The following is a 26,942-nucleotide window of genomic DNA, read 5'->3' on the forward strand; positions in this document are numbered from 1 at the left end:
TTACGAAGCTTCTGGATCAAGGCATCCTAGTCCCCTGCGGGTCGTCTTGGAATACGCCTCTTCTGCCTGTTAAGAAACCCGACACTGGAGATTATAGGCCTGTACAAGATCTGAAAGAGGTCAACAAGAGGGTAGAAGATATTCATCCAACTGTTCCAAACCCTTATAATTTGCTCAGTACACTGCCCCCTACACATACTTGGTATACGGTTTTAGACCTGAAGGATGCCTTCTTTTGCCTCCGGCTGAGCCCGGAAAGCCAACCCTTATTTGCCTTTGAGTGGAAAGACCCTGAAATAGGGCTTTCAGGACAATTAACTTGGACAAGACTGCCTCAAGGGTTTAAAAACAGCCCAACGCTCTTTGATGAGGCCTTACATCGGGATTTAGCTGACTTTCGAGTTCAGCACCCCACCCTCATATGCCTGCAGTACGTAGATGACCTCCTCCTAGCGGCCACTTCTGAAACTTCATGCCAACAGGGAACTGAATCCCTCTTACAGACTTTGGGATGGTTGGGCTATCGAGCCTCTGCCAAAAAGGCTCAAATTTGCCAGACCCAGGTTACTTATTTAGGATACCAGCTACAGGATGGACAGCGATGGCTGACCCCGGCCAGGAAACAGACTGTGGCCGGCATCCTTGCCCCCAAGAATGGCCGACAGCTACGAGAGTTCTCGGGGATGGTGGGATTTTGCCGCCTCTGGATTCCTGGGTTTGCTGAAATGGCAGCCCCTTTGTACCCCCTCACTAAACCGGGGGTGCTCTTCCAGTGGGGACCAGAGCAACAAAAAGCATTTGAAAACATCAAACAGGCCTTATTGCCCTCCCCTGCTTTGGGTCTCCCTGATATTACCAAACCTTTTGAACTGTTCGTAGATGAGAAACGGGTATGCTAAAGGGGTCCTAACACAAAGGTTGGGACCCTGGAAGCGCCCTGTAGCCTACCTGTCTAAGAAATTGGACCCTGTGGCCTCCGGCTGGCCACCGTGCCTGAGGATGGTGGCAGCTATTGCCGTCCTGACCAAAGACGCTGGAAAATTGACCTTGGGACAGCCACTCACCATCCTAGCACCCCACACAGTGGAGGCCCTGATAAAGCAGCCCCCGGACCGCTGGCTCTCTAATTCCCGCATGACCCACTACCAAGCCTTGTTACTGGATGCAGAGCGGGTTCAGTTTGGGCCCATAGTCACTCTCAATCCTGCCACCTCGCTTCCTCTATCAGAGGAGGCAGAACAGCATGACTGCCTACAAATCCTCGCAGAAGTACATGGAACCAGGCCGGACCTATCGGACCAGCCTCTTCAGAATGCTGACCACACATGGTACACGGATGGCAGCAGCTTCTTGGCATATGGAGAGCGAAAGGCTGGAGCCGAGGTCACTACGGAGGACAAAGTGATTTGGGTGAAAGCCCTGCCTGCTGGTACCTCCGCACAACGGGCTGAACTCGTCGCCTTGACTCAGGCGCTCAAAATGGCAAAAGGTAAGAGGCTAAATGTACATACAGACAGCCATTATGCCTTTGCCACAGCACACATCCACGGGGAGATCTACCGGAGGCGGGGACTGCTCACATCTGAGGGTAAGGAAATCAAAAATAAGGCTGAAATACTGGCCCTCTTAGAAGCCCTATTCTTGCCCAAACGACTGAGTATTATGCATTGTCCAGGACACCAGAAAGGGCACAACTCAGAGGCACGAGGAAACAGGCTGGCCGATGTCGCAGCGCGAGAAGTGGCCATGAGTAAACAAATTTTGCCCTTAAATAGCCCAGACCAACCCACGCCCCCACCAGTGGGACAAACCAGTTGGGTTTATACCCAAGAGGACATAGAGCTCCTAGAAAAAATGGGGGCCATCTACTACCCTCAATTAAAACAGTGGGTCTACAAAGGAAAGACAGTTACGCCAATAAAAATGACTTTTGAATTGATCTCCTTTCTATATAAATTGACCCATTTGGGGTTTAAGAAGATGAAGACCTTACTAGATCGAGAAGAGATAAATCTGTGTTTTTTGAATCGGGACAAAACAATACAAAAGGTGACTGAGAGTTGCAAAGCATGTGCTCAGGTTAACCCTGGAAGGTCCATGATTGGACAAAGGGTTCGTCCTAGGGGACACCGCCCCGGCACCCATTGGGAAATTGATTTTACTGAAATTAGACCAGGTATGTATGGATACAAGTATCTTCTGGTGTTTGTAGACACCTTCTCAGGATGGGTCGAAGCATTCCCCACAAAGCACGAGACTACAAAGATGGTTACCAAGAAGCTCCTCGAAGAAATCTTTCTTAGGTATGGCATGCCTCAAGCGTTGTGGTCGGACAACGGACCCGCTTTCGTCTCCCAAGTAAGTCAGTTGGTGGCCAAATTACTGGGGATTGATTGGAAATTACATTGTGCCTATAGACCCCAGAGTTCAGGTCAGGTAGAATGCATGAATAGAACAATTAAGGAGACTTTATCCAAATTTACGCTGGCAACTGGCTCAAAGGACTGGGTGGCCCTCCTTCCCCTAGTTCTGTATTGGGCCCGGAACACCCCGGGCCCCCATGGTCTAACTCCCTTTGAAATAATGTATGGAGCACCACCCCCATTTGTCCATTTCTTTGATTCAAACATTGCTGATTTTGCTGACAGCCCTTCTCTGAGGGCCCATCTGCAGGCCCTACAGATCGTGCAGAGAGACGTCTGGAAACCTCTGGCCGCTGCTTACCAGGACAAGCTTGAGTCTCCGGTGGTGCCACACCCGTTCCAGATTGGAGACACCATGTGGGTGCTCAGACACCAGACCAAGAATCTCGAGCCAAGGTGGAAAGGACCCTACACCGTCCTCCTGACTACCCCGACATCCCTAAAGGTAGATGGGATCGCGGCTTGGATCCACGCGTCACATGTCAAGGCAGTCCGGTCTGAGGAACTGACTAATCACAACACTACACCCCAGACATGGAGAGTTCAGCGCACCCCAAACCCCTTAAAGTTAAAGCTCCTACGTGGCTCCTCCTAGTCCTTTTGTGGCCTGGAGTCAGTGGGGGAATAACCCCCCACCATATTTATAACATTACCTGGACAGTCACTAATCTCAAGACAGGAAGGCTGGCTAATGCAACCTCCGTAAGGGGGACGCTGGCCGATGCCTTCCCTCCCTTATACTTTGACCTTTGTGATGTAGTGAACTACAAATGGGAGCCTGGCATTACCTATAATTGGCATCCCTCAACCACCTACTATGGTTGCAGCCCGGCTTCCCACAGCAAGGAGATCTATGTTTGCCCTGGACACAGAGTGAGCCTGGAGTGTGGAGGGCGAGGGAGTGGGTATTGTGCCCAGTGGGGATGTGAGACCACTGGGGATGCGTATTGAAAGCCACCCTCATCTTGGGACCTGATCACTCTGAAATGAGACGGTCGGCCTCCTTACACCTTGTGTAAACGGGGCGCAAAATGCAATCCCCTCGTCCTCCATTTCACCAACTCAGATAGGAGAGCGACTTGGGACGGGCCCAAATCTTGGGGCCTGCGCTTATATGTCACAGGGACCTATCCGGTGGGCTTGTTCTCTCTAAATAGACAGGTCTCTCCCCTGACCACTCAACCCATTGGACCCAAACTAGTTCTACCAGATCAGAAGCCTCCCTCGCTCCCGGCACCGGCCCAACTCCCGTCATTGCCTAAGGTCACTCAGGCCCCTGGTAGTACCCCTACAAGCCCCTTCTCCACGATGGAGGGCTCCACCATTCTGATCTCCCCATTGCCAGGCACCGGGGATCGATTATTCAATTTGGTGACTGGTGCATATCTGGCTCTCAATTATTCAGACACTTCTAGGACTCAGGAGTGCTGGTTGTGCCTTGTTTCCGGTCCGCCTATTATGAAGGGGTGGCAGCCATTGGAAATTATACCAACATGACCGCTGCCCCGGACAGCTGTGCCAATTCTCCTAGCCACAAACTAACTCTGCCCGAGGTCTCAGGACGAGGGCTCTGCTTGGTGAATGTACCCCACACACACCAGACCCTCTGCAACACCACTCAGAGGGTTCCCACTGGGAACTATTTCCTGACAGCCCCCGGAGGCACGTACTGGGCCTGCAACACCGGACTAACACCCTGCATCTCGGCCACAGTCCTCAATCAATCCTCTGACTATTGTGTGTTAGTAGAAATTTGGCCCAAAGTCACCTACCATGAATCCGAGTATATATACTCGTTTTTCGAGAGGCAGACTCGATTTCGACGAGAGCCTGCCACCCTGACCTTAGCTTTACTCCTAGGAGGAATCACCTTGGGGGGAGTGGCTTCGGGTATAGGGACCGGGACCACTGCTCTCATAGAAACTGGTCATTTCCGTCAGCTACAAGCAGCCATGAATGCAGATCTTAAAGCTATAGAAGAGTCTGTGAGTACATTAGAAAAATCCTTGACATCGTTGTCTGAGGTGGTCCTCCAGAACAGACAGGGGTTAGATATGTTGTTCCTCCACGAGGGCGGATTATGTGCCGCTCTAAAAGAAGAGTGTTGTTTCTATGCAGACCATACTGGAATAGTAAGAGATAATATGGCTAAGCTTTGAGAACGCCTGGCCCAGAGACAAAAGCTGTTTGACTCCCAACAAGGGTGGTTTGGGGGGTGGTTTAACCGATCCCCTTGGTTTGCTACCCTCCTCTCTACCTTGATGGGACCCCTACTTATTCTTCTCCTAATTCTTCTTATTGGACCCTGTATCCTTAATAGGCTAGTCCAGTTCATGAGAAATAGACTTTCAGTCATTCAGGCCCTCGTGCTGACGCAGCAGTACCATAGGTTGAGACAACAAGAGACAGAGATTTCTTAACCAAGCCGAGTGAAAGATTTCACTCAGAGTTAGCAAAAAAAATGGGGGAATGAAAGACCCCAACATAGCAGCAGTAACGGAAAGACCCCAGCTTAGCAGCAGTAACACCATTTTGCAAGGCTGTACTTAGGATGACTGGTTCAGGGAAAGGTCAGAACACTGAGTACACAGCGGCTGCCACGCAGGATATGTGTGGAGAGCCTGGCGACAGGATGATTGCGGTTGAGCGCCTGACAATGAGAAAGAGGAATGTGGAAAGCCCCGGGAGAGGTCCCACACCCTGGTGGGAGGCCGAGTCAGCTGTTATGTTCCAGGAAGACAGCTAGAGAACTTGCTCCCGGGCTGACCCCTGTAACCATGCATCTGCTTCTGTATGCTCGCTTCTGCTTCCCAGAACCCTATAAAAAGCCCATCCCTGGTTCTGCTAGGCGCGCCAGTCTTCAGAATTGACTCGGGCGCCCACAGATATCTGTGTATCTTGATCAATAAAAATCCTCTTGCTGATTGCAGCCTGTGGACTCGGACTGGTCATTGGGCTCGAGGATCTCCCTCCTGAGGGAAGATTCTCTCTGAGGGTCTTTCAATACTATGAAATAACAAAACAAAACAAACAACAAAACACACACTGTCAATTGCACTAACATATTTGACAATATGCATTGCTTTAAAGGAAATATGGCACAGAAATCTCTCTCCACATCACCACCTTCTCTCTTCAATGGTGTATGTCATACCTATTGAAAATTAGTCAGAAGAGAAAAGGAAGGACAACTACATACTTCTTTTTTAAACAACATCTCATATTGATGCTTTTTTCCTGAAACTTCTCTGTGACTTTAGACTAAATATGATTTAGTATAGTATTTTAAGGTCATTTAGGTTTAGATCATTTATACTAATGTGAATATTTCTTCTTGGTAACATTGCCACCAAAAGAGCTGTTCAGGACTCTACTTCCTTGAGTTGTATCCATTCCAGAAATTAGAGGAATGATATCTGGTCTGCAGCTCCAAGAGGTCCTAATAAAATTTTAAGAGACTTGTGTAGAATGTTAATTTATTTAGCAATCACACAGTTGATATTAGTAACTATAATGTGTGCAGACACTACCAGACATAAAAAAAAACATACATTTTGTTATATTGTGCTGTCTGTAATTAAAATTTAAAGAAAATGCACACACATACACCACAGCAGAGAGCTAAGTACTGGATAGATTTTGGCATTTTTATTCTTATGGTTCATCACCGGCCTCAGTTTCTCAGTATTTTGTAAGCACATACTTTCCTCACCTTTGCATAGGAAAATAACTGACAGACAACACCTGAAGCAGGAAGGGAGGGCAGAACTTCTGAGCAGTAACAACAATTCTGAGAGAAGTATGAAGTACAAAAGAGTTCACTAGCATGACTTGGTTGAGAACAGAGAGGGGGGAGGGTAGTGGTCTACTTGGCAGGGTGTACTCTAGAATAGTAGGGTTAATTATGCTAGATGAGATAGCTGGCATGTAGCCTAAACTAAGGCCTGAGTCATAATAATAATTAATAATAACTGTCTATGTCATTATTCAAACCCTGGCAGTTTCAAGAAAGTCTGGCAATATATATTCTATAAAAGACATCCATGTAAAAATTGTCTTCATTTCAATGAATTTAAAAGGTGACATGTACTTTGAAAGCCAGAGGAAAGGGAGATCAATCTAGCCTATACTTGTTAGGAAAAATACAGTAGGAAGAAACTAATCATTTTTATTGGATTGAGAAGTGAGTACCTTTGAGACAGTGGCCACCACCACTATAATAGTTAGTATATGTCTATGAAGCATATTGTAAAAAACACTCAAAAAAGAGGATGGGGAGGGGAACACCCATTAAGAAGGGGAGGGGGAGGGGCTAGGTAGATGTTGACTTGGAAACTGGGAAAGGGAATAACAATTGAAATGTAAATAGGAAATACCCAAGTTAATAAAGATGGAAAAAATATCATTTCAGGGGGTCTATTATGAAAGGCCATACCCTGAGCATGATCTGATGGACAAATGTATCTACCATCAGAAATACATGACAATATTTATTTTATGAATATATAGGCTATACCATTGGAATATAAGTTCCTTCTGTAATGATACTATATGTCATTCATATTTGTACCATAGCAATTATTATATTGCCCAATTACTAAGTCTATATTGGTGTTTTCTTTGCATTTTTGTATAAAATAATGACATTTAAGAATGTATGATGCATTTAAATAAGAATTTTTCAGGGGCTGGGGATTTAGCTCAGTGGTAGAGCGCTTACCTAGGAAGCACAAGGCCCTGGGTTCGGTCCCCAGCTCCGAAAAAAAAAAAAAGAATTTTTCTAGCGAGTAAAAGCATATTTTTACTGAAAGTCATATACAATTAAGGGGCAATGGAAAATTTTATTAAGTCATATATATATATATATATATGAATGAGGGTTCATGAAGAAATTTAAAATTTTTAAGTTGATTGTATTAGGTATGTTTATAACATTTATCCACAGCTTGAAATTCTATGCAATATTTAATTTTTTTAGCTCTAGTTCAAATTTATCAGGGTTACTGTGGTAAGGTTTATCAAATATAATCAGGGAAACTCTGCTAGATTGCAAACAGAACTACCAGATTTTTTCATTGTCTCTGTCATTAAAATTGTCTCTAATTAAAATCTCCCAATCATAGATCAATCTGAGAAAAATTGGATTAACCTCCCCAACACACTTCACAATAAAAATTCTGATTTGTTCAAAACATTTTCCAAAAGCAATCACACTGGCAAATTCAAATGAAAAAATATCATAGCACCATTGGAGCTAAAATTTTCTAATTGATCTCTTGTTAGAATAAAATGATAACTTACTACCAGTGCCCAATATGAACTGGCTTATGACTGTCTCACTATTCTAGTCTTGACCTGTGATTACACTTGCTAGTCATGTTACTGTCACAGAGTCATTTTTACTATTATTTCAACATGAAAACTCTCCCTTTCTATGTGATTCATGTATGTTTCACTGTATCTACTTCTTTCTGGCTCATTCTTATTCAGGTTTAGAGTCAATCATGACCTCATCAGTGATACTCTCTAACAACTCTTACCTAAATAACTATATTTAATGTGGCCTTATAATTTTTTGACCTTATCGTAAGATTTTAATTTTGTGTGTTCTACTTTCCCACTTAGACAAAAGTGCAATGAGAGAAACAGTCTTTTCTTCAGAATTCGTCTTTTTATCTCAGTCCCAAATAACTGAACACGCTCCCCCCTCTCTTTCTCTTTCTTTCTCTGTTTGTGCATTTGTGTGTGTATTTGTGTGTGTGTGTGTTGAAGTGCATACATGTTCTGAATAAGTAAACTGAACTATGATACAAATATGTAATTGATACTATTCTGTGGGAAGAAATTTGACAAAAATTTTGAGTAGAAAGCATGAGAATATTAATGCATAAAGGCAGAAAAAATGAATGGAAGAGAGGAGTTGTAATAAATTATGTAATTTACTGAATAAGAAACATATAAATAATATTACTTGTCATTTCAGTAGTCTGAAGAAATTTTAGAGCTCTCTAACAGTTATAACTGAGGACTGAACAATGTGCAAAATTTGTATGTATGAAATATTTGATACTAGAATTTGTTTCAGTAAATTGTCTACTGTTTCATGAACACAGAGTTTAATCGACAATTATTTCAGGTTATTCAATTTTTTACTTCATTCCCCTATTTCTGATATAGAACAGGCATCGTAGCTTCTAACAATTACTATTATAGTGTCTTCAAATCACATAGAAATTTGAGCGAAGGGGAATCCAAAAATGTTAAATAATAAAGATGGGAGGTAAATAAGAATATTCTGAAATTTTTAAGTGATTGTAAATGTAATGATAATGATATTCAATGATACTCTAGATATCCTCTCAGTCTTTTCTTAAGAAACAGAATATGAAAACACACCATTTTGAGTGGGTGAAACTCCACTGTTTATTTTTGGTAAGGAAATTTTAATACTTTAATTTAACTAGAAAATAATTAAGTTTAATGTGATATAATTATATTGAATGCTTTCAAACTGATGTATACTATGCCCCTGATTCCACATTTATACTAATAATGAAAGAGAGAGTTTATTTAGTATACGGAAATTCAATGTATTTCAGCATGAAGTTGAAAGCTTTCTGACTCTCTTTTTATTAACACTGGCTTAGTGAAGCATCTATTCTCCAAACATATATGATGAGAGTACTGAATTTGAAATTGTTTCTTTTTTAGAACTACCATGGAAATGGTTACGTGAAAAGGCCAATGGTTTCTTGATGTATTGGAGTTTCTTCTTTTTGAAAATCTGTCACTTGTAATACAAGTTCTCTTAAAGTTTAAAGTACCAATTACAGGTTTTCTCATCTCTGCAATTCTATTACAATAACCTTTTAAAGTAATTTGTGAAAAATTTTTATTTTTATTTATAAATTCTATTTTAATTTTATTATGTATAACCTATACAATTTTTGTTTAAAATAAACTAGAAACTATATATAAGACCATACTGATTCAGAATTTGAACAGTGTAAAGCCCATAACTGGTGAGCAAAGACAAAGAGAAATATTGTGGAATCCAAAGCACTACTAGTTAGAGTAAATATCTAGATTCCAAATGGTTAATAAAATTTATCAAATGTCACAGTGATGCAGTAAAGACATCTCCAGAGCATGGCTCATGCTCCTAAGGCAGGCAGAAGTATGGAGTGGTTATTTAAGCATGTACATTGCTGCACGCTCTTGACATAAAATGTTCAATGCATAATACAGTCTGTGAATTTCACATTCATTTTAGTAAGACATTATTTTCTTTACTTATCTGTCTTTCCCAGCTCTACTTAAATTCTCTCACATATCCAAGGGGGCCAAGCCCTCCCAGAGGAGAATAGAAGAGGTATGGAGGAAGGGTCTCTTTGAGGAAGAATCCAGAGAGGGCAGTGTTTGGGATAAAACAAATAAATAAATATAAATTGAAAAATATCCTCCCACATCTCCTGTTTTACATGTTTTCTATAGAAAAATCATTCAATGATATTATAAGATTTGGGTTCAGTGTTTTGAAAACTAAAAGGTACAGACAAAGGTATAAGGATTAAATAGTACTAAGTCTATGCTAACTTGAACTATAAATGAGACATTCTGCCACAGCCTGACAAATACAGAGGCAGATGTTCACAGCCAACCACTGGACTGAGCATGGGGACCACAATGGAGGAGTTAGAGAAAGAACTGAAGGAGCCAAAGGGGTTTGAAAACTCATAGAAAGAACAACAATATCAACCAACCAGGTGCCCCAAGAGCTCCTAGGGACCAAACCACCCACCAAAGAGTATACATGAAGGAACCCATGGCTCCAATCCCATGTGTAGCAGAGGATGGCATTGTCTGTCGTCAATAGGAAGAGAAGCCCTTGGTCCTGTGAAGGCTTGATTGCCCAGTATAGGGAAATGCCAGGATATTGAGATGGGAGTGGGTTGGTGGGAGGTAGAGTACCCTCATAGAAGCAGGGGGAGGGAGCATGAGATAATGGTTTTCTGGAGGGGAAACAGGAAAGGGGTAACATTTGAAATGTAAATACATAAAATATCCAATGAAAAAATAAAAAGGAAAGTCCTAACATGGGCATAGACAAATGGACTTTTATCTTTATGCATATACATGTCTAGTCTTCATATGCATATACATCTCTATTCTTCAAGAACAGACTCTAAATGAGAATCAGTAAAATTTATTTACTTTTCTTCTGAGTTCAAGACACTTTAAATATGTTGCTATATGTGTTTTATAAAACAGACTTTTAGTACTCTCTTAATCACACTTCCAAATGTGGCAATTAATCTATAATCTGTATAGTACAGAATATAACTGCCTCCTACAGAATATTACAGCAAAGATAGTCATTTGATGTATATATTTCATCTATTCAAGTGTTTATTCCGTCACAGAGTTCAAATAATTATTTAGGACATAGACGTTATATTCCGTGGGTTCCACATGCACAGCTAGGGCATTCACTGGAAATAAGGTCTAAAGAGCATAAGTAATTCACTATTAACCTGACCTTATTCAGATTGCCAGATAATATTGGAGTAACAATCTCCATGCCAACTGGCGACAAAACTCTCAAATGTGCTATTTTCAGTTACCTAATCTATTTATGCTTTTCTTTCCTCAAGCTTTATTTTCTGTATTTATAAAATAAGGAAAATGATACTACATATTATAAATGATGTGAGGACAAAATGACTTCAATATGTAAAGTGCCAGATAATTGTATTATTAATTATCAATATTATACATTACTCTAAAAGTATACTGGCTAGATACAAATTTTAAGCACTATTCTGTAAATTAAGTACTTTGTCACTGTCTCAGCTTACAGATCATTACATTGGCTTGTTTTGTTTTTGAGAAAAGATCTTTTTTATACAACTATTCATTTCCTGAAATGCTCTATGTAATCCAGGCTGTCCTCAGCCGACAGAAATATACATGCCTCTGCCTCATGAGTGCTTGAAGTAAAGACATATGCCATCGTGCCTAGATGAACATTATGTTGTTATTAAGCAGTCAATAGAATTCCAAAGAATCAAATAATCCTGAAAAATCTCATGCTTTTCATTTGATATCCAATTTTTCTCTGTATGCGAGTAAATCCATACTTTTATTCTTCTTTTAAATAAGACATACTTTTTTCAAAATAGCTACACTTATCTATAAATGCATTATATTAATTTCTCATTCATTGATAAAACTTAAAATTGAATGTCATTGCTAATAAAAACTCTTCTAGATCTGGATTTAGAGACCCAAGACATCCATCTTTCCATTTGTGTATTTGTCTTACGTTCTTAAACTTGGCAAGAATGGATAAATGGAATCAAGTTAGGATGACCATGACCTAATTTAAATAACCTATTTTTAAATATATTATTTTAAAATAATTAAAGTTTCTGAATCTTAGTTTAGCAAGTTTGGCCTTTGGTTGTTTCAAAGGGTATGTCTGTCACTCTATTCACCATTTGCATATGGTACACAGATAGTTGGTGACAAAGTTACCATCACTGCATATGGTTCATTGACAGTTGACAACTGTCAGTAAGACAAGACTATTCAAGCCCTTCTTCAGCCATGAGGTGTCAACAAACAGAGGAGAGAAACAATATGAAGTAACCAACTGCCAGGGTCCCTTTCATATAGCAGGAATTACCTTCTTGGATATAGTTCTCTTCTGATATAGCAAAGATTATTCAGTTCAAATTATGAATGCAAAGAAAATGTCTGCATGAAGTGTCTACCTGGACATTAAATATTAAGAAATATTTATTACCCATATTTTTATGTATCATTTTACCCATTTCACACTATGCATTTGCCAACCTGGATAAATATTCTTATTGTGGCAGCAATAGAAAACAATATTCATACTGATGAAGCTAAGACCTAATAACCAAATTTAAAATGGAAGCAGACACAATGACCAGAAAATTTGTACGTTGCACTCTGATGAGGTACAACTTATAAAGACATATTATATACAACCAAAATAAAAATAGGAATATTCTGTTGAAATGTTCCAAAGATTACAGTCACAAAGTGATAATTATTTTATCCTTGATGTAGCTTATTTCTAATAAAAACTCCTGGTTCAATGCATTTTATGGTCAGATATGGACCATCTTTTGCCTGTGTCATTATGGATACTGACAAAAGTTAGAAGAGTGATTCCACAGATTGTGCTAAAGAGAAATAAGATTATGGAAGTAGGGGTGAAATGCTGATGTCTATAAATTGTACGGCCAATGTTTAAAACTGCCTGATTGATTGATTGATTGATCTATTTATTGATTGATTTATCATTAAAGTACTGGAAATTGAAGATGAGCATGCTATAGCAATGTGTAGGATGATATCATTATTCAGCAAGGCAGGTCCAGGATTAGGTGAAGCCTATCATTGGATGAGAAGGAAGGGTAGGGGGAAGAAAATGTTTAGGAAGGAGGAGGAGGAGGAGGAGCAAGAGGAATCAAGATAGAGAGGATGGAGCAGGATGATCTAGATCTAGGTGGACTAGTTCAAGTTAATCTTGTCTAGGTGGGCAGTTTATATCTTTATTAAGTGGCAGTGAATTTATTGTGTGGATGTATTATGGATTGAGAAATTAACATTTAAATCGAATTGCTAAATTTCAAGTTTCTGGGACTTTGATTTACTGGGCTAAAGAGGATAGTGTGTGAAAGAAATGGTTGAGAGGCAGTTGGAGCTTACGCATCTGGTTCTGTTGTCCAAGCAGAGTAAGAATGGGCGAGGGCCCACAGAATAAGGTGTGTGTGTGTGTGTGTGTGTGTGTGTGTGTGTGTGTGTGTGTGTGTGCACATGCCAGGAGTAGTACCTACTGCCTAGGGGACAGTGTGGAGAAGGCAGTTAAAAGGGGGACAGTCAGGAGACAGCAGCTCATGGACTGACCTCATGGTAGAGTAGCAGCCAGGGTGAGTGGATTCAGCTCATGGGAACTGATAGAAAATGTCCCTTTCTAATTTTTACCACAAAAACAACATGCTACCCCTAAGCTATACCTCCAGCCCTCTAATTTGTTGTTCATTTTAAGGAAAGGTGACACTGAGTTTCTTGGTCTGGCAGTGATCTGACTCCGATGACTTGGCTATCTTTTAATTTATGGCACTTTTTTTTATCAGTATTATAGGGAGGCTTGCTCCACCAGACAAGGCTTTAAATGCTTTAAAATGCTATATTCACAAATCCTATACAAATTTTCTCAAATGAGCAATATTTCCATGGAACCCAAGGTACCATACTTCAAAGAACAGTAATGAACTTCATCAAACAATTTTTAAAGAGTTTAAAGAAGATGCAAACAAACAACTCAATGAATTTAAAGAACAAACTTAAAGACAATAAATGTTTCAGTGATGGTAAAAAATAACCCCACAAACATTAAGTCTTAATGAAATAGCAAAAAGTAATATAAGATCTGAGAACCAAATTCAATAAAGAAAGAGAAATATTGACTATACCTCAAGCTGGAATGCAGATGGAATTGAAAGCTCAACAACCCGGCTAGGAAATGCAAGAGAGAGCGTGGCTAGTAGAATGGATGAGCAGAATAGGATGAAATGTCAGAACTAAAAGTTAAAGTAGAGGAACTAGATCTTTGACTTATAAGCATAGACAAAAGATAAGAATCGCATATATTTTTCTTCGTTCAGCTTTTCAGCAATAGCATTAAAAAAAAAACTTCCCCAAACTAAAGAAAGGAATATTCATAGAGACATATAAAGTGCACAGAACACCAAAAAGGTAAGGACAGGGGAAAAAAGCCTCCTCATATCTTATCATTGTTAAAACACTAAAAAATACTGACTCACCGGTATTGCACCGGTAGGTGCAAGCATAAATTCATAAGTCATATATAAAGAAAATTCCATTAGAATAACTACTAATTTCTCAGTAGAAATTTTGAAAGCCAAAAGAGTCTGAACTAATTCTCCTCAAGTTCTAAAGGACCATGATTGTCACCTTGGACTACAATATCCACAATATGTTCTGCCATACTTGAAAAAGGAAGAAAATATTACATTATATAAACTACCAAAACTTCATATTCAACATATCATCCCTAGAAAGAATGCAGAAAGAGATGCTTCAGAATGAAGAGGTGAATAAACACAAGTAAGACAACAAATCAATAATTGATTAAGTACAAATCAGCAAGAATACACATAATAAAAGAGGTTTACTTCAGAAGCTGATATGAGCAAAGGCAGAGAACCATAGCCAAGCATTAGGCAGAGCCTTGGGAATCTCAGAGAAGTAGTCGGGGAGGATTGTAGGAGACTGAGTCTCTGAAGACATCATGAGAGCACAGACCAAAGAATCAACTAAGCAGAAGTCATAGGGGCTCACAGAGACTGATATGGCAATCACGGTCTGCGCTAGGTCCCCTGCATACATGTTGTGGTTGTTTAGCTTTAGTGGATTTTTGGGACTCCTAACAGTTGGAATTGGGGTATTTCTGACTCATTTGCTTGGTTTTAGGTTCCTTTCCCTTCTACTGGGGTACCTCATCCAGTTTTGATATGAGGGTTTATGCCTAGTCTAATTTCTTTAGTTATGTAAACTTTGGGTGATATTCCTAGGAGTCCTATATATTTTTGAAGAATAAAGAAAGAGCAATTGATCTGAGGGGTTGGGGAGGAAGTGGCTCTTGGAAAATTGAAGGGTGGGGAGGCTGTTGTAGGATTATTTTATGAAAGTGGAATACATAAAATAAAAGTCTGAAACAGCACAGAACTTTCAGTAATATATTTGAATATTTGTATTTTCAATCCTTTAATCAAAAGATATGGATTGTCGGACTGGGTTAAGAAATAAAATCTGTATTTCTGTTCTGTACAAGATCTTTGTTTTAGTGATAGGCACTATCTTAAAGTAAAAGGATGGGGGAAAAAGTAATGCAACCAAACAGTACTATGTAAAAAGAAGCTTCCCCAATAATAATAAAATAATAAGATAATAAAATAGACTTCAAACTAAAATGAAAAAGATAATCAAGAAGATATTACTATTCTAAACATACATGCAACATACTGTACCCAATTTCCTAAAACATATTACTGAACTTGAAGATACAGAGTAATATCAATCAATTAATAGTAGGGAATCTAAATATTCCAGTTACTAAATTAGACAGGTCATCTGTACAAACAATAAACAGAGAAACAGTATAATTAAATGGCATCATATACCAAGTGGTCTTAACAGATATCTACAGAATATGCCACTTAAACAACAATGATATACATTTTTCTCAGTAGCAAACAGAAGCTTCTCTAAAATACACATTGTTACACAAAACATATTTTAACAAATTCAGAAAATAGTGAAATAACTGTGTTTATCCTTCCCTAATAAATAGTGTTTCATAATAGACTTCAAATATATTTCATGATGTTAATCCTGATCAAAATGCAGTAAACAAATAAAAGTACAAAAACATATGATAATAAAACAGCTCAGTAATAAATGGCAAATGATTAAAGAAGAAATCATTAAAGAAATTTTTTAAAATCCTAGAACTGCATATAATAAAACTCTGGATCAAATTAAAAGTTGTCATATGAATGAAATTTATACCTCCAGTGTCAACATTAAAATGTAAAAAAACAAGATGAATTAATGACTTAATGATGTAACTCAAGCATTTGGAGAAACAAGAAAAAATGCAGTAGATAAAATTAATGACACAAATAAAGATATAATGCAAAGAATTAATGCATCTAAGAGCTTCTTCTTTGAGAAGATAAATGAGATTGACACAATTTTCTAAAAATAACTAAAACAAAAATAAAATGACACAAACAGATTCATAAGTGAACAGGGAAATATTACAACAGACAGCAAAGAAATCCAGGATATTGTAAAAAACTATATTCCACTAAGTTGGAATATTAAAAACAATGGACAGGGGTTGGGGATTTAGCTCAGTGGTAGAGCGCTTGCCTAGCAAGCGCAAGGCCCTGGGTTCGGTCCTCAGTCCTCAGCTCCGAAAAAAAGAAAAAAGAAAAAAAAAAAACAATGGACAAATTTTCACATTTCTCTGAACCACAAAAGTTAAAACAATGAGATCTACAACCTAAATAGACTCATGACAAATGAAGAGGGTGAAATAATAACAAAAGACTTCCCACTAAAATAAAACAAAACAAAAACAAACTAACAACCAAACAAAAACCCAGCAAGTCCATATGGATTCTTCACAGAATTCTATTAGATTTTCAAAACAGATCTACAGTGAATTCACTTTATTCAAAGGAATAGAAACAGAGAAAACACTCATATACACCAGTATTACTCTAAGTTAAAAACGAAGTAAAGCTACAACAAAAAAAGAAAAGTGCATTCCAATGCCCCTGATAAACATGGTCTTAAAAATGTTCAGTAACATACTGTAAAATGAAACACAGACACACATCAAAAAAATTGTCCACCTTGAGCAAGTTGGCATTATCACTGCAGTGTAGCAATGGTATGCAATAAAAAGGCAATATATGCCAAATTGACTTCATGATAAATGTCTTAGAAATAGTAAGACTACAGGGAATATAATATAATATAATATAATATAATATAATATAATATAATATAATATAATATGGGCCCTATATAGTTAAGTTACAGTCAACATCATCATAAATGGAGGAAAACATGAAACAATCTCATTGAAATTAATAACAAGAAAGGAATGTCCACTATCTCTATCCCTCTTCAATATGTGCTTAAAGCATTAGTTGAGCAATAAAGTAAGAGAAGAATACTAAAGTGATAAAAGTAGATAAATAAGTCAAACAATCCCCATGTGAAGATGATATTATACATGAGGTCTTAAAACTTCCAACAGAAATTTTCTAAAAATGATCAGCAATTTCAGCAAAGGGGAAGAATACAGTATCAACTTAGAAAAAAATCAACAACCTTGCTATACAGTAAACACACTGAGAAAGAGATCATGGAGCCACTGCCGTTCAAATAGCCTTAAAGTAAACAAATTATCTTGGATAAACCATACAAAGGAGCTCATATACCTGTATAATGGAAAGTTTAAGTCTCTGAAGAAAGAGAGAATGGCAATAGAAAATGCAAAGGCATATGCTTATTGACTGGTAGAATTGTTATTATGACAACAAACATTCTACCAAAAGGTATTTACAGAAGTAATACAATCCCAATGAAAATCCTAACCCTATTGTTCATGGAAGTAAAGAAATCTACTGTTCACTTCATTTAGAAAAACAAATGCCTCAGATTCAGATAGCTGAGACAAACTTAAGGGGAGAAAAGAGTAAAATCGGAAGGATTACCACATCAGTCCTCAAACAATATTACAAAACCAGATTCATGCTACTAATAATTTTAAAAACAGCATAGAATTGACTCAAACCCTGTTGTGTAGACCAATGGAACAAAATAATTTATCATGACATGCGTATACATAAGAACAGCCACCTGACATTTGATAAAGATGCCAAAAATAAACTCTGGAGAAAAGACAGCAACTTCATTCATCAAATGGTGCTGAGAAAACTTGATATCCAGTGTAGATGGACACAATTAGACCATACCTATCATGTTTCACAAAAACAAGCTCCGAATGGATCAAACTTAAATCTGAAGCCTGAAACACTGCATACAAAAAAGTCCCTCTGTCCAGAGGTTAAACAACAGTTAACAAGTGAGACCTAACAAATACTAAGCTCTGCACAGCTTAAGAAATACTCAAGTGCAGAAAAAGAAAGCCCTCTCAATGAAAGGAAATCATTGTCGGCTTTATATCTGACAAAGGACTGATAGACCAAATGTATAAAGAACTCAAAAAAATAACACCAACCAAAAACCCCCACAGATTTCAACAGGTAAATGATCCAGTTCAGAAAATGGCCTGCAGATCTTAATAGAGGTCCCAAAAGAAAAATATAAAGTGGATAAAATACCTCAAAAATAGTTTTTCATTCCTAGGAATTAGGGAAATGCAAATCAGACAACTTTGAGATTTCACCTTAAACAGGTATGAATGGCAAAGTTCAACAAATAACTGAAAACAAATGTTATAAGGGAATGTAGGAAAGGGTAACCTTTATTTCCTGTTGATGGGGATACAAACTGGTCCAGTCACTCTAAAAGTCAGTGTGGAAGAATCCTCAAAAATAAAAAAAACAGTAAACAAACAAACAAACTACATGACCAACATATACCAGTCACTGACATCTGGCCAATGGACTTGACATCCTGCTCCACAGATATTTGCTCAGCCACATTTATTGCTGCACTGTTAACTAGACTGGAAATGGAAACAACCTAAATGTCCTTCAATTAAATGATTAAGGAAAATGTGGTACATATACACTATGGAATATTATTCAGATGAAAAGAAAAATTATGTAATGAAATTTGCAAGTAAATGGATGGAACTAGAAAGTTTATATTGAATGAAGTAACTCAGATCCAGAAAGACAAATAGTGGGTACTAGCTCTCATCCATGATTCCTAGCATGAACCCTTGAAATGAAAATGCGTAATATGAAGTAAGTGCAGAAATCAGGAAAGTAAAAAAAGTACTACACGGTGGACACTATAAACAAATAGTAATACATAAGAGATTTGAAGGGAAAATTGAGTAAAATGAGGATATGTTTTAAACTGGGATGGGGGAGGAAATAATGTTACACTAAGGATTTTTTTAAATGCATTAAAATCATATTATTATTTATTTGTCATAAATTACATATAACATATATACGTCAATGTGTATACATATATACTACAAGTGAAATTAAAACATTTGGGTTTGCAGAACTCTCCCCTAAGAGCCATAGACTATCTAACAAAATTCCCAGTACAAGGCATGAGAAACCCCATTTTTAGTTGCTTGTCAGGAGAGTCGAAGTAACTCTAAAAACAATATAAGCTTTTGCTGTTGGCTTTGATTGCCTCCCATAGGCTGAATATTATGTTCTCACTACTGAAGTACCATGCAATTTAAACACAAGACCCAGATGACCCGAGCTGAATTTGACTTTCAAGCTTCTTCTCTGAGGACTAGTTTTTACAGTACCAAAAGCTGCCATACAAGCTTTCAGGAGAAAAAAGCTGAAGCACCCTTGAACTACAACAATTACCAGCAGAACATTTTCAGTAATTGTACAAAAAATCAGGAAGACACAGAAACCACTCACCGCCTGCCTTTTATTTTTATTCCTGGTTGGCTACAAGAAACATATTTAGTTATTCATATTCATTTACATCCTTTTCTCAGTCTCTTCCACCCTACTCTGTTAAAAAAAACATTTGCTAATTAAGCAGAATATAATGATACACAACTGGTTAGAACAGTAGATTTGACAAGTGTGCTACCATATGTGAGGAATAGAACCCCTTGGAGTTAGCTTCTTCATTTTATTTTAAGAAAAGTGAATCCCAGCATTGTTGTATGTTAGAACCCATCAAATTGTAACATAGAGATATCAGTAGTGGTCAGGCTTTTGTAATTTGGGTCACTCACATGTAAATGTCACCTTCCTGTCTCCATCTGCACCCAGAGCTGGGAGGGTCCCACCACTCTCCTACCCAAATCCTGTCTGCAGAGAACTGGTCTGCCAGGAGCGTTCTCCAACCTAAGCCCACACCCAACAGGTGTGATCCGACTTTCTCTCCACTGACCGTCCAAGAACAAACCCACATCCATTGGGCGGCCTGCAATAGAACCCTTTCAGTCTCCACCAGCAACCAGAGGTAAGGCTATCCCACAGCACTCCAGGCCCAAAACCTGCCTGGAGAGAGCTGGTCTCCCAAGAGTGTTCTCATTCCTAAGATTACAGGCTCACAGGCCCATAGTAGGGACAAGCTCTAGTTAGAGACAGCAAGAGCAACTAACATCAGAGATAACAAGATGGTGAGAGGCAAGCACAAGAACCTAAGTAACAGAAACCAACAATACTTGACATCATCAGAACCCGGTACTCCAACCACAGCAAGTACTAGATACGCCAACACACAAGTAAAGCAAGATTTGGATTTAAAATCACATTTTATGATGATGATGGAGGACTGTAAGGACATAAATATCTCCCTTAATGAAATACAGGAGAACACAGGTAAAAGAGTACAAGCCCTTAAAGAGGAAACAGGAAAATCCCTTAAAGAATTACAGGAAAACACACCAAAGGGGTGAAGGAATTAAAAAAAAAAAACACCCAGGATCTAAAAGTGGAAATAGAAACAATAAAGAAATCACAAAGAGAGAAAAACCTGGAGATAGAAAACCCAGGAAAGAGATCAGAAGTCATAGATGCAAGCATCACCAACAGAATACATGAGATAGAGGAGAGAATCTCAGGAGCAGAGGATACCATAGAAAACATTGAGACAACTGTCTAAAATAATATAAAATGCAAAAAGCTCCTAATCCAAAACATCCAGGAAATCCAGGACACAATGAGAAGATCAAACCTAAGGATAATAGGTATAGAAGAGAGAGAAGACTCCCAAAGTAAAGGGCCAGGAAATACCTTCAACAAAATTATGGAAGAAAACTTCCCTAACCTAAAGAAAAAGATACCCATAAACATAAAAGAAGCCTCTAGAACTCCAAATAGATTGGACCAGAAAAGAAATTCCTCCTGTCACATAATAGTCAAAACACCAAATGCACAAAAGAAAGAATATTAAAAGCAGTAAGAGAAAAAGATCAAGTAACATATAAAGTCAGACCTATCAGAATTACACCAGACTTCTCACCAGAGACCATGAAAGCCTCAGCAGATGCCATACAGATCCTAAGAGAACACAAATGCCAGCCCAGGTTACTGTATCCAGCAAAACTCTCAATTAACATAGATGGAGAAACCAAGATATTCCGTGACAAAACAAAATTTACACAATATCTTTCTACAAATCCAGCCCTACCCTACGAAGGATAATAGATGGAAAACTCCAACACAAGAAGGAAAACTACACCCTATAAAAAGCAAGAAATAATTTCCTTGCAATGAAACCAAGAGAGACACACAAACATAATTCCACCTTTAACAACAAAAATAACAGGAAGCAACAATCGCTTCCTTAATATCTCTTAATATCAATGGACTCAATCCCCCAATAAAAAGACATAGACTAACAGACTGGATACGTAAATAGAACCCAGCATTTTGCTACATATAGGAAACACACACCAGAGACAAAGACAGACACTACTTCAGAGTAAAAGGCTGTAAAACAACTTTCCAAGAAAGCTTGGTCCAAAGAAACAAGCTGGAGTAGCCATTCTAATATCGAATGAAATCTACTTTCAACCAAAAATTATAAAAAAATATAACTAAGGATACTTCATATACATCAAAGGAAACATCAAAGAAGATAAACTCTCAATCCTAAACATCTATGCTTCAAATACAAGGGCTCCTACATTCATAAAAGAAACCTTACTAAAGCTCAAAGCACACATTGCACCTCACACAATAATTGTAGGAGATTTCAACACCCCACTCTCATCAATGGACAGATCATGGAAACAGAAATCAGAGACATAAGGAAACTGACAGAAGTTATGAACCAAATGGACTTAACAGATATTTATATTTAAAGAGGAAACACATGTAAATGCCAAATTCAATCAAGCAGCAGCAATCTCAAAATGTTATCTTAATATTTTCTCTCTACTCACCCTTTCAAGGAACTTAAAAAAAAGAGAATAAATTGAATGATTGTTCAATAACATTAACCAATGTTTATATGAAGAAATGGGAGTGGGAAAATCTATTGAAGAAAGAATACTTTGAATAAATAGTTTTTGAGAAATTGTATTGGAAATTAATAATGTTTTAAATTATTATATCAAAAGTGACAATTCTTTCATCTGCATGATAATAAACAAATACCTTCATTCTAAACCATTTTATGTTTTACATAATCTATCAAATAATTGTAACTTTTAAAACTCAAAGTATTATGTATTTATAAAAATTCTAGAAAAAATGTTATCATCTCATTAGACATAGAAAAATCCTTTGAAGAAATCCAACACTCCTTCATAATATGTCTCAGAGAGATAAATGATATAATGCACATACCTAAACATAAGAAACACAATGTATAGTAAGCCTATAGACAACAACAACAAATTAAATGGAGAGACTCAAAGCAATCCCACCAAAATCAAGAACAAAACAAGGCTGTCCACTTTTTCCATATCTATTCAATATAGTAGTTGAAGTTCTGTCTCAAAAATAGGACAAATAAAAGAGATCCAAGGGATTCAAATTAAAAAGGAAGAATTCAAAGTATAGATATTCATATATATTATATTATACGTAAATGATACCAGAGAAATTTTAACAGGGAGCTCATACAACTGATAAATACCTTCAGCAAAGTGTCTGGATACAAGATCGACTCAAAAGAATTAGTAGTCCATTTATGCAAAAATGACAAAGAATATAAGAAAGAAGTCATAACAACAATACCACTTCAAATAGTCAAAGTTAATATAAAATATATTGGGGTATCTAACCAAGAAACTGAAAGACCTGTATGATAAAATTGTCAAGTCTTTCAAGAAGGAAATTAAAGAAGACATCAGAAGATGGAAAGAATTCCCATGCTCAAGATCAACAGTAAAAATGGCCATGTTATAAAAAGTAACCTACAGATTCAATGCAATCCTCATAAAATTCCAACACATTATATTATAGACCTTGAAAGAACAATACTCAATACTGGAATCCTATTGAAGATAAAATAAAAACAAAAACAACAGCAGCAAAAAAATAAAAAATAAAAAATAAAACAGAATAGCTAAAACAATGAACAACTAGATTTACCACCATTCCTGATTTCAAGCACTTCAGAGTAATTTAATTTTAAAAAAAATCATGGTCTAGGTATAAAATCAGACAGGGGGATAAATAGAAACTTTTTAAATTTTTTTTATTTTATTGGATACTTTCTTTATTTACATTTCAAGTGTTGTCTCCTTTCCCCATTTTCCCTTCGGCAAAGCCCTACCCCATTCCCCCTCCCCCTGCTTCTATAGGGTGCTCTCCCACCTACCCAACCACTCCCTCCCTCCTCCCCACCTTTGTATTCCACTACACTGGGGAATCCAGCCTTCACAGAACCAAGGGCCTCTCATCCCATTGATGCCCAACAAGGCCATCCTTGACTACATATGCAGCTGGAGTCACTGGTCAATCCATGTGTATTCTTTTGTTGGCTGTTTAGTCCCCGAAAGTTCTGGTGTGTCTGGTTGATTGATACTGTTGTTCTTATGAGGTTGCAAACTCCTTCAGCTCCTTCAGTCCTTTCTCTAACTATTACATTGGGGACCCAGTTCTCAGTCCAGTGTTTGGCTTCAAGCATTTATCTCTGTAATTGTCAGTCTCTGGTAGAATCTCTCACGTGACAGCTATATCAGGCTACCGTCAGTATGCACTTCTGGGCATCCATGATTGTGTCTGGTTTTGTCGACTGTATATGGGATGGATTCCCAGGTGGGGCAGTTTCTGGATGGCCTTTCCTTCAGTCTCTGCTCCACATTTTGTCTCTGTATTGCTCTCTGTGAGCATTTTGTTCCCCTCTTCTAAGTACAACTGAAGCATCCACACTTTGGCCTTACTTCTTGAGCTTCATGTGGTCTGTAAATTGTATCTTGGGTAATTCACTCTTTCAGGCTAATATCCACTTATCAGTGAGTGCATACCATGTGTGTTCCTTTGTGATTGGATTACCTCACTCAGGATGATATTTTCCAGTTCCAACCATTTGCCTACGAATTTCATAAACTCGTTGTTTTTGATAGCTGAGTAATATTCCATTGTGTAGATGTACCACATTTTCTGTATCCATTCCTCTGTTGAAGGGCATCTGGGTTCTTTCCAGCTTCTGACTATAATAAATAAGGCTGCTATGAACATAGTGGAGCATGTGTCTTAGTTATATGTTGGAGCATCTTTTGGGTATATGCTTAAGAGAGGTATTGCTGGGTCCTCAGGTAGTATAATGTCCAGTTTTCTGAAGAACCTCCAGACTGTGTCCTCTGCCTTATCGAAATTTTCAGTTTCATGAGGTACCATTTATTAATTATTGGTATTAGTTCCTACGCTTTTGGTGTACTGTTCAGGAAGTTGTCTCCTGTGCCAGTGCACTGAAGGTTCAGTTTGGCCCAGTTTCTTTTCTATTAGTTTCAGGGTATCTGGATTTATTTTGCGGTCTTTGATCCACTTGGACTTGATGTTTGTACAGGGTGATAAATATGGATCTATTTCTATTCTTCTACATGCAGACATCTAGTTAGACCAGCACCATTTAAAAATAGTTTCATCAACTCAACAACTTACATGGGGGTAATATCCAAAATATATAAAGAACTCAAGAAACTAGACATTAACAAACTAATTCCAATTAAAACTGGGAACATATCTAAACAGAATTTTTGACAGAGGAATACCGAATGGCTGAGAAATACTTAAAGAAATGTTCAACATCCTTAGCCATCAGGGAAATGCAAATCAAAACTACTTTGAAATTCCATCTTATAGCTGTCGGAATGGCTAAGATCAGAAACACAGTGACAACTCATGCTGGCAAGGATGTTGAGCAAGGAGAATGCCCTAATTCTGATGGGAGTGCAAAGTTGTACTTTGGAAGCCAATTTGGCATTTTCTCAGAAAACTGGGAATCTCCTTCATGATCCAACTATACCACTACCGAACACAAAGAAGCTCCACCATACCACAAGAACCCTTGCTCACCTTCTTAACTCATAGTAGTCAGAAACTGGAAACAACATAGATTATTGTCAACCAAAGAACTTTTTTTAATGTGGCACATTTACAAAATGGAGTATTATTCATCTGCTTTAAAAAATGAAATCAGGAAATTTGTTGGCAAATGGAACTATAAAAAAGATCATACTGTGGGAGGTAACTGAGACCCAAATATACAAGTATGGTATATACTCACTTATAAGTAGAATATAGTTGCTCAGTAAAAGATAATCATGCTAAAATCCACAGACCCAGAAAGGCTAAGTAAGAAAACAGCTTAAGTGGGGATACAAGAATCTCCCTGGGAATGGGAAATAGAACAGATTTTAAGAGTAGATTCTGGGCAGGTGGCAATGGGAACAAGTGAGACCAAATGTGTATGTGGGAGTGGGGGTGGGGGAGAATGTTATGAGAGAAGACTAGATTTGAGGACAACTTTTCAGGATGGGATAGAAACGTAGTGCAATGGAAACTGCATGGAATCTACAAAAGTGACACTAGTGACATCTTCTAGTAATGGAGGACAAGGAGCCGGAACCTGCCAGCTATTGTAACCAGGAAAGCCTGAAGTGGATTAATTGGTGCACCGACCTAGTCACAAAACTTGGGGCCTACAGTTTGCCCTGTCTATGGGATATGCGTGGACTAGAACTTATCACAATTGTCATCAGAAGCACCAGACAGGTTTCATCCAGCAACTGATAGGGCAGATACCGAGCCCCACAGTCAAATATTAAGAGGAATTCCAGAAGTCCTGAGAAGGAGGAAAGAGTGGAGGAAGAGCCAGAAGGATAATGGACCCCTCAAGAACATGGCCCATAGAATCAACTAACTGACCAGAACTCATGTGAGCTCACATATAGGGGAACCTGTATGTGTTTGTCTAGGTTCTCTACGTGTATATTATAGTTATTTAGCTTGGTGCTCTTGTGGGACACCTAACAGTGGCAGCCGGAGCTGTCTTTGACTCTTTTGATTGTCTTTGGGATCATTTTCCTCCTACTGGGTTGCCTTGTCCAGTCTTGCTATAATGGTTATGTATCTGATCTATTATAGCCTGTTATACCATGTTTAAATGTTTGGTTTATATCCCTGGAAAGTCTGATGGTTTCTGCGAAGGGGGAATGAGTATGAGGGGGTAAGGGAGTGGGGGAGAGATATTGGGGGAGATGAGGGAAGGGAAACTGAAGTTAGGTTATAATATATGAGAAAAGAATAAATAAGTAAATAAATAAACAAATGAACAAATAAAATTCCAAAGGAAAGTCTAGCGTAAACTCTTACAAAGAAGAAACTACTTCTGGAATAAAATAATGAACCTGTGATATAGGGAGACATATTTCCTAAACAAAATTAACCAAATGCCATTTTAATGGAAAATATATAAATATAACACAAATGATAAAATTGAAAAATAATTTAAAGTAGTAAAAACACATACATTTCATATCTGTGACACATAAAGTATACTTGTAAATTGATAAAAAAAGACCTATACAGAAATTGGGTAAAGTATCTGAAGCAGATCATTTATAGAAGAGAAAAATCTAAAATGGCAACATATTTATCATTAAAAATGTTTAGAAGCTTAAGACACAAGCCTAAACTTTGAATGAGTTAATATCAAACTGTTAATTAGTAAAAGCTTTGAAACTATTTTATTAGCAAAAATTATAATTCATTTACATCTTGCTTGTATAGGAGT

The 26,942-nt window shown here is 38.0% G+C and overlaps 1 protein-coding gene and 1 pseudogene across 1 annotated transcript in view; one reads left to right on the forward strand and one right to left on the reverse strand.

The window, feature by feature from the left end:
• The window catches only part of Il1rapl1 (interleukin 1 receptor accessory protein-like 1), a 1,504,708-nt gene that overhangs the window by 1,375,768 nt on the left and 101,998 nt on the right, over positions 1-26,942 (reverse strand). The gene's annotated exons all lie outside the window — the stretch shown is intronic.
• Positions 2,919-4,843, forward strand: Envl-ps10 (MLV-related proviral Env polyprotein-like, pseudogene 10; annotated as a pseudogene).

The sequence above is a fragment of the Rattus norvegicus genome, chromosome X (assembly GCF_036323735.1).
Source record: "Rattus norvegicus strain BN/NHsdMcwi chromosome X, GRCr8, whole genome shotgun sequence".
NCBI classification, from domain to species: Eukaryota; Metazoa; Chordata; class Mammalia; order Rodentia; family Muridae; genus Rattus; species Rattus norvegicus.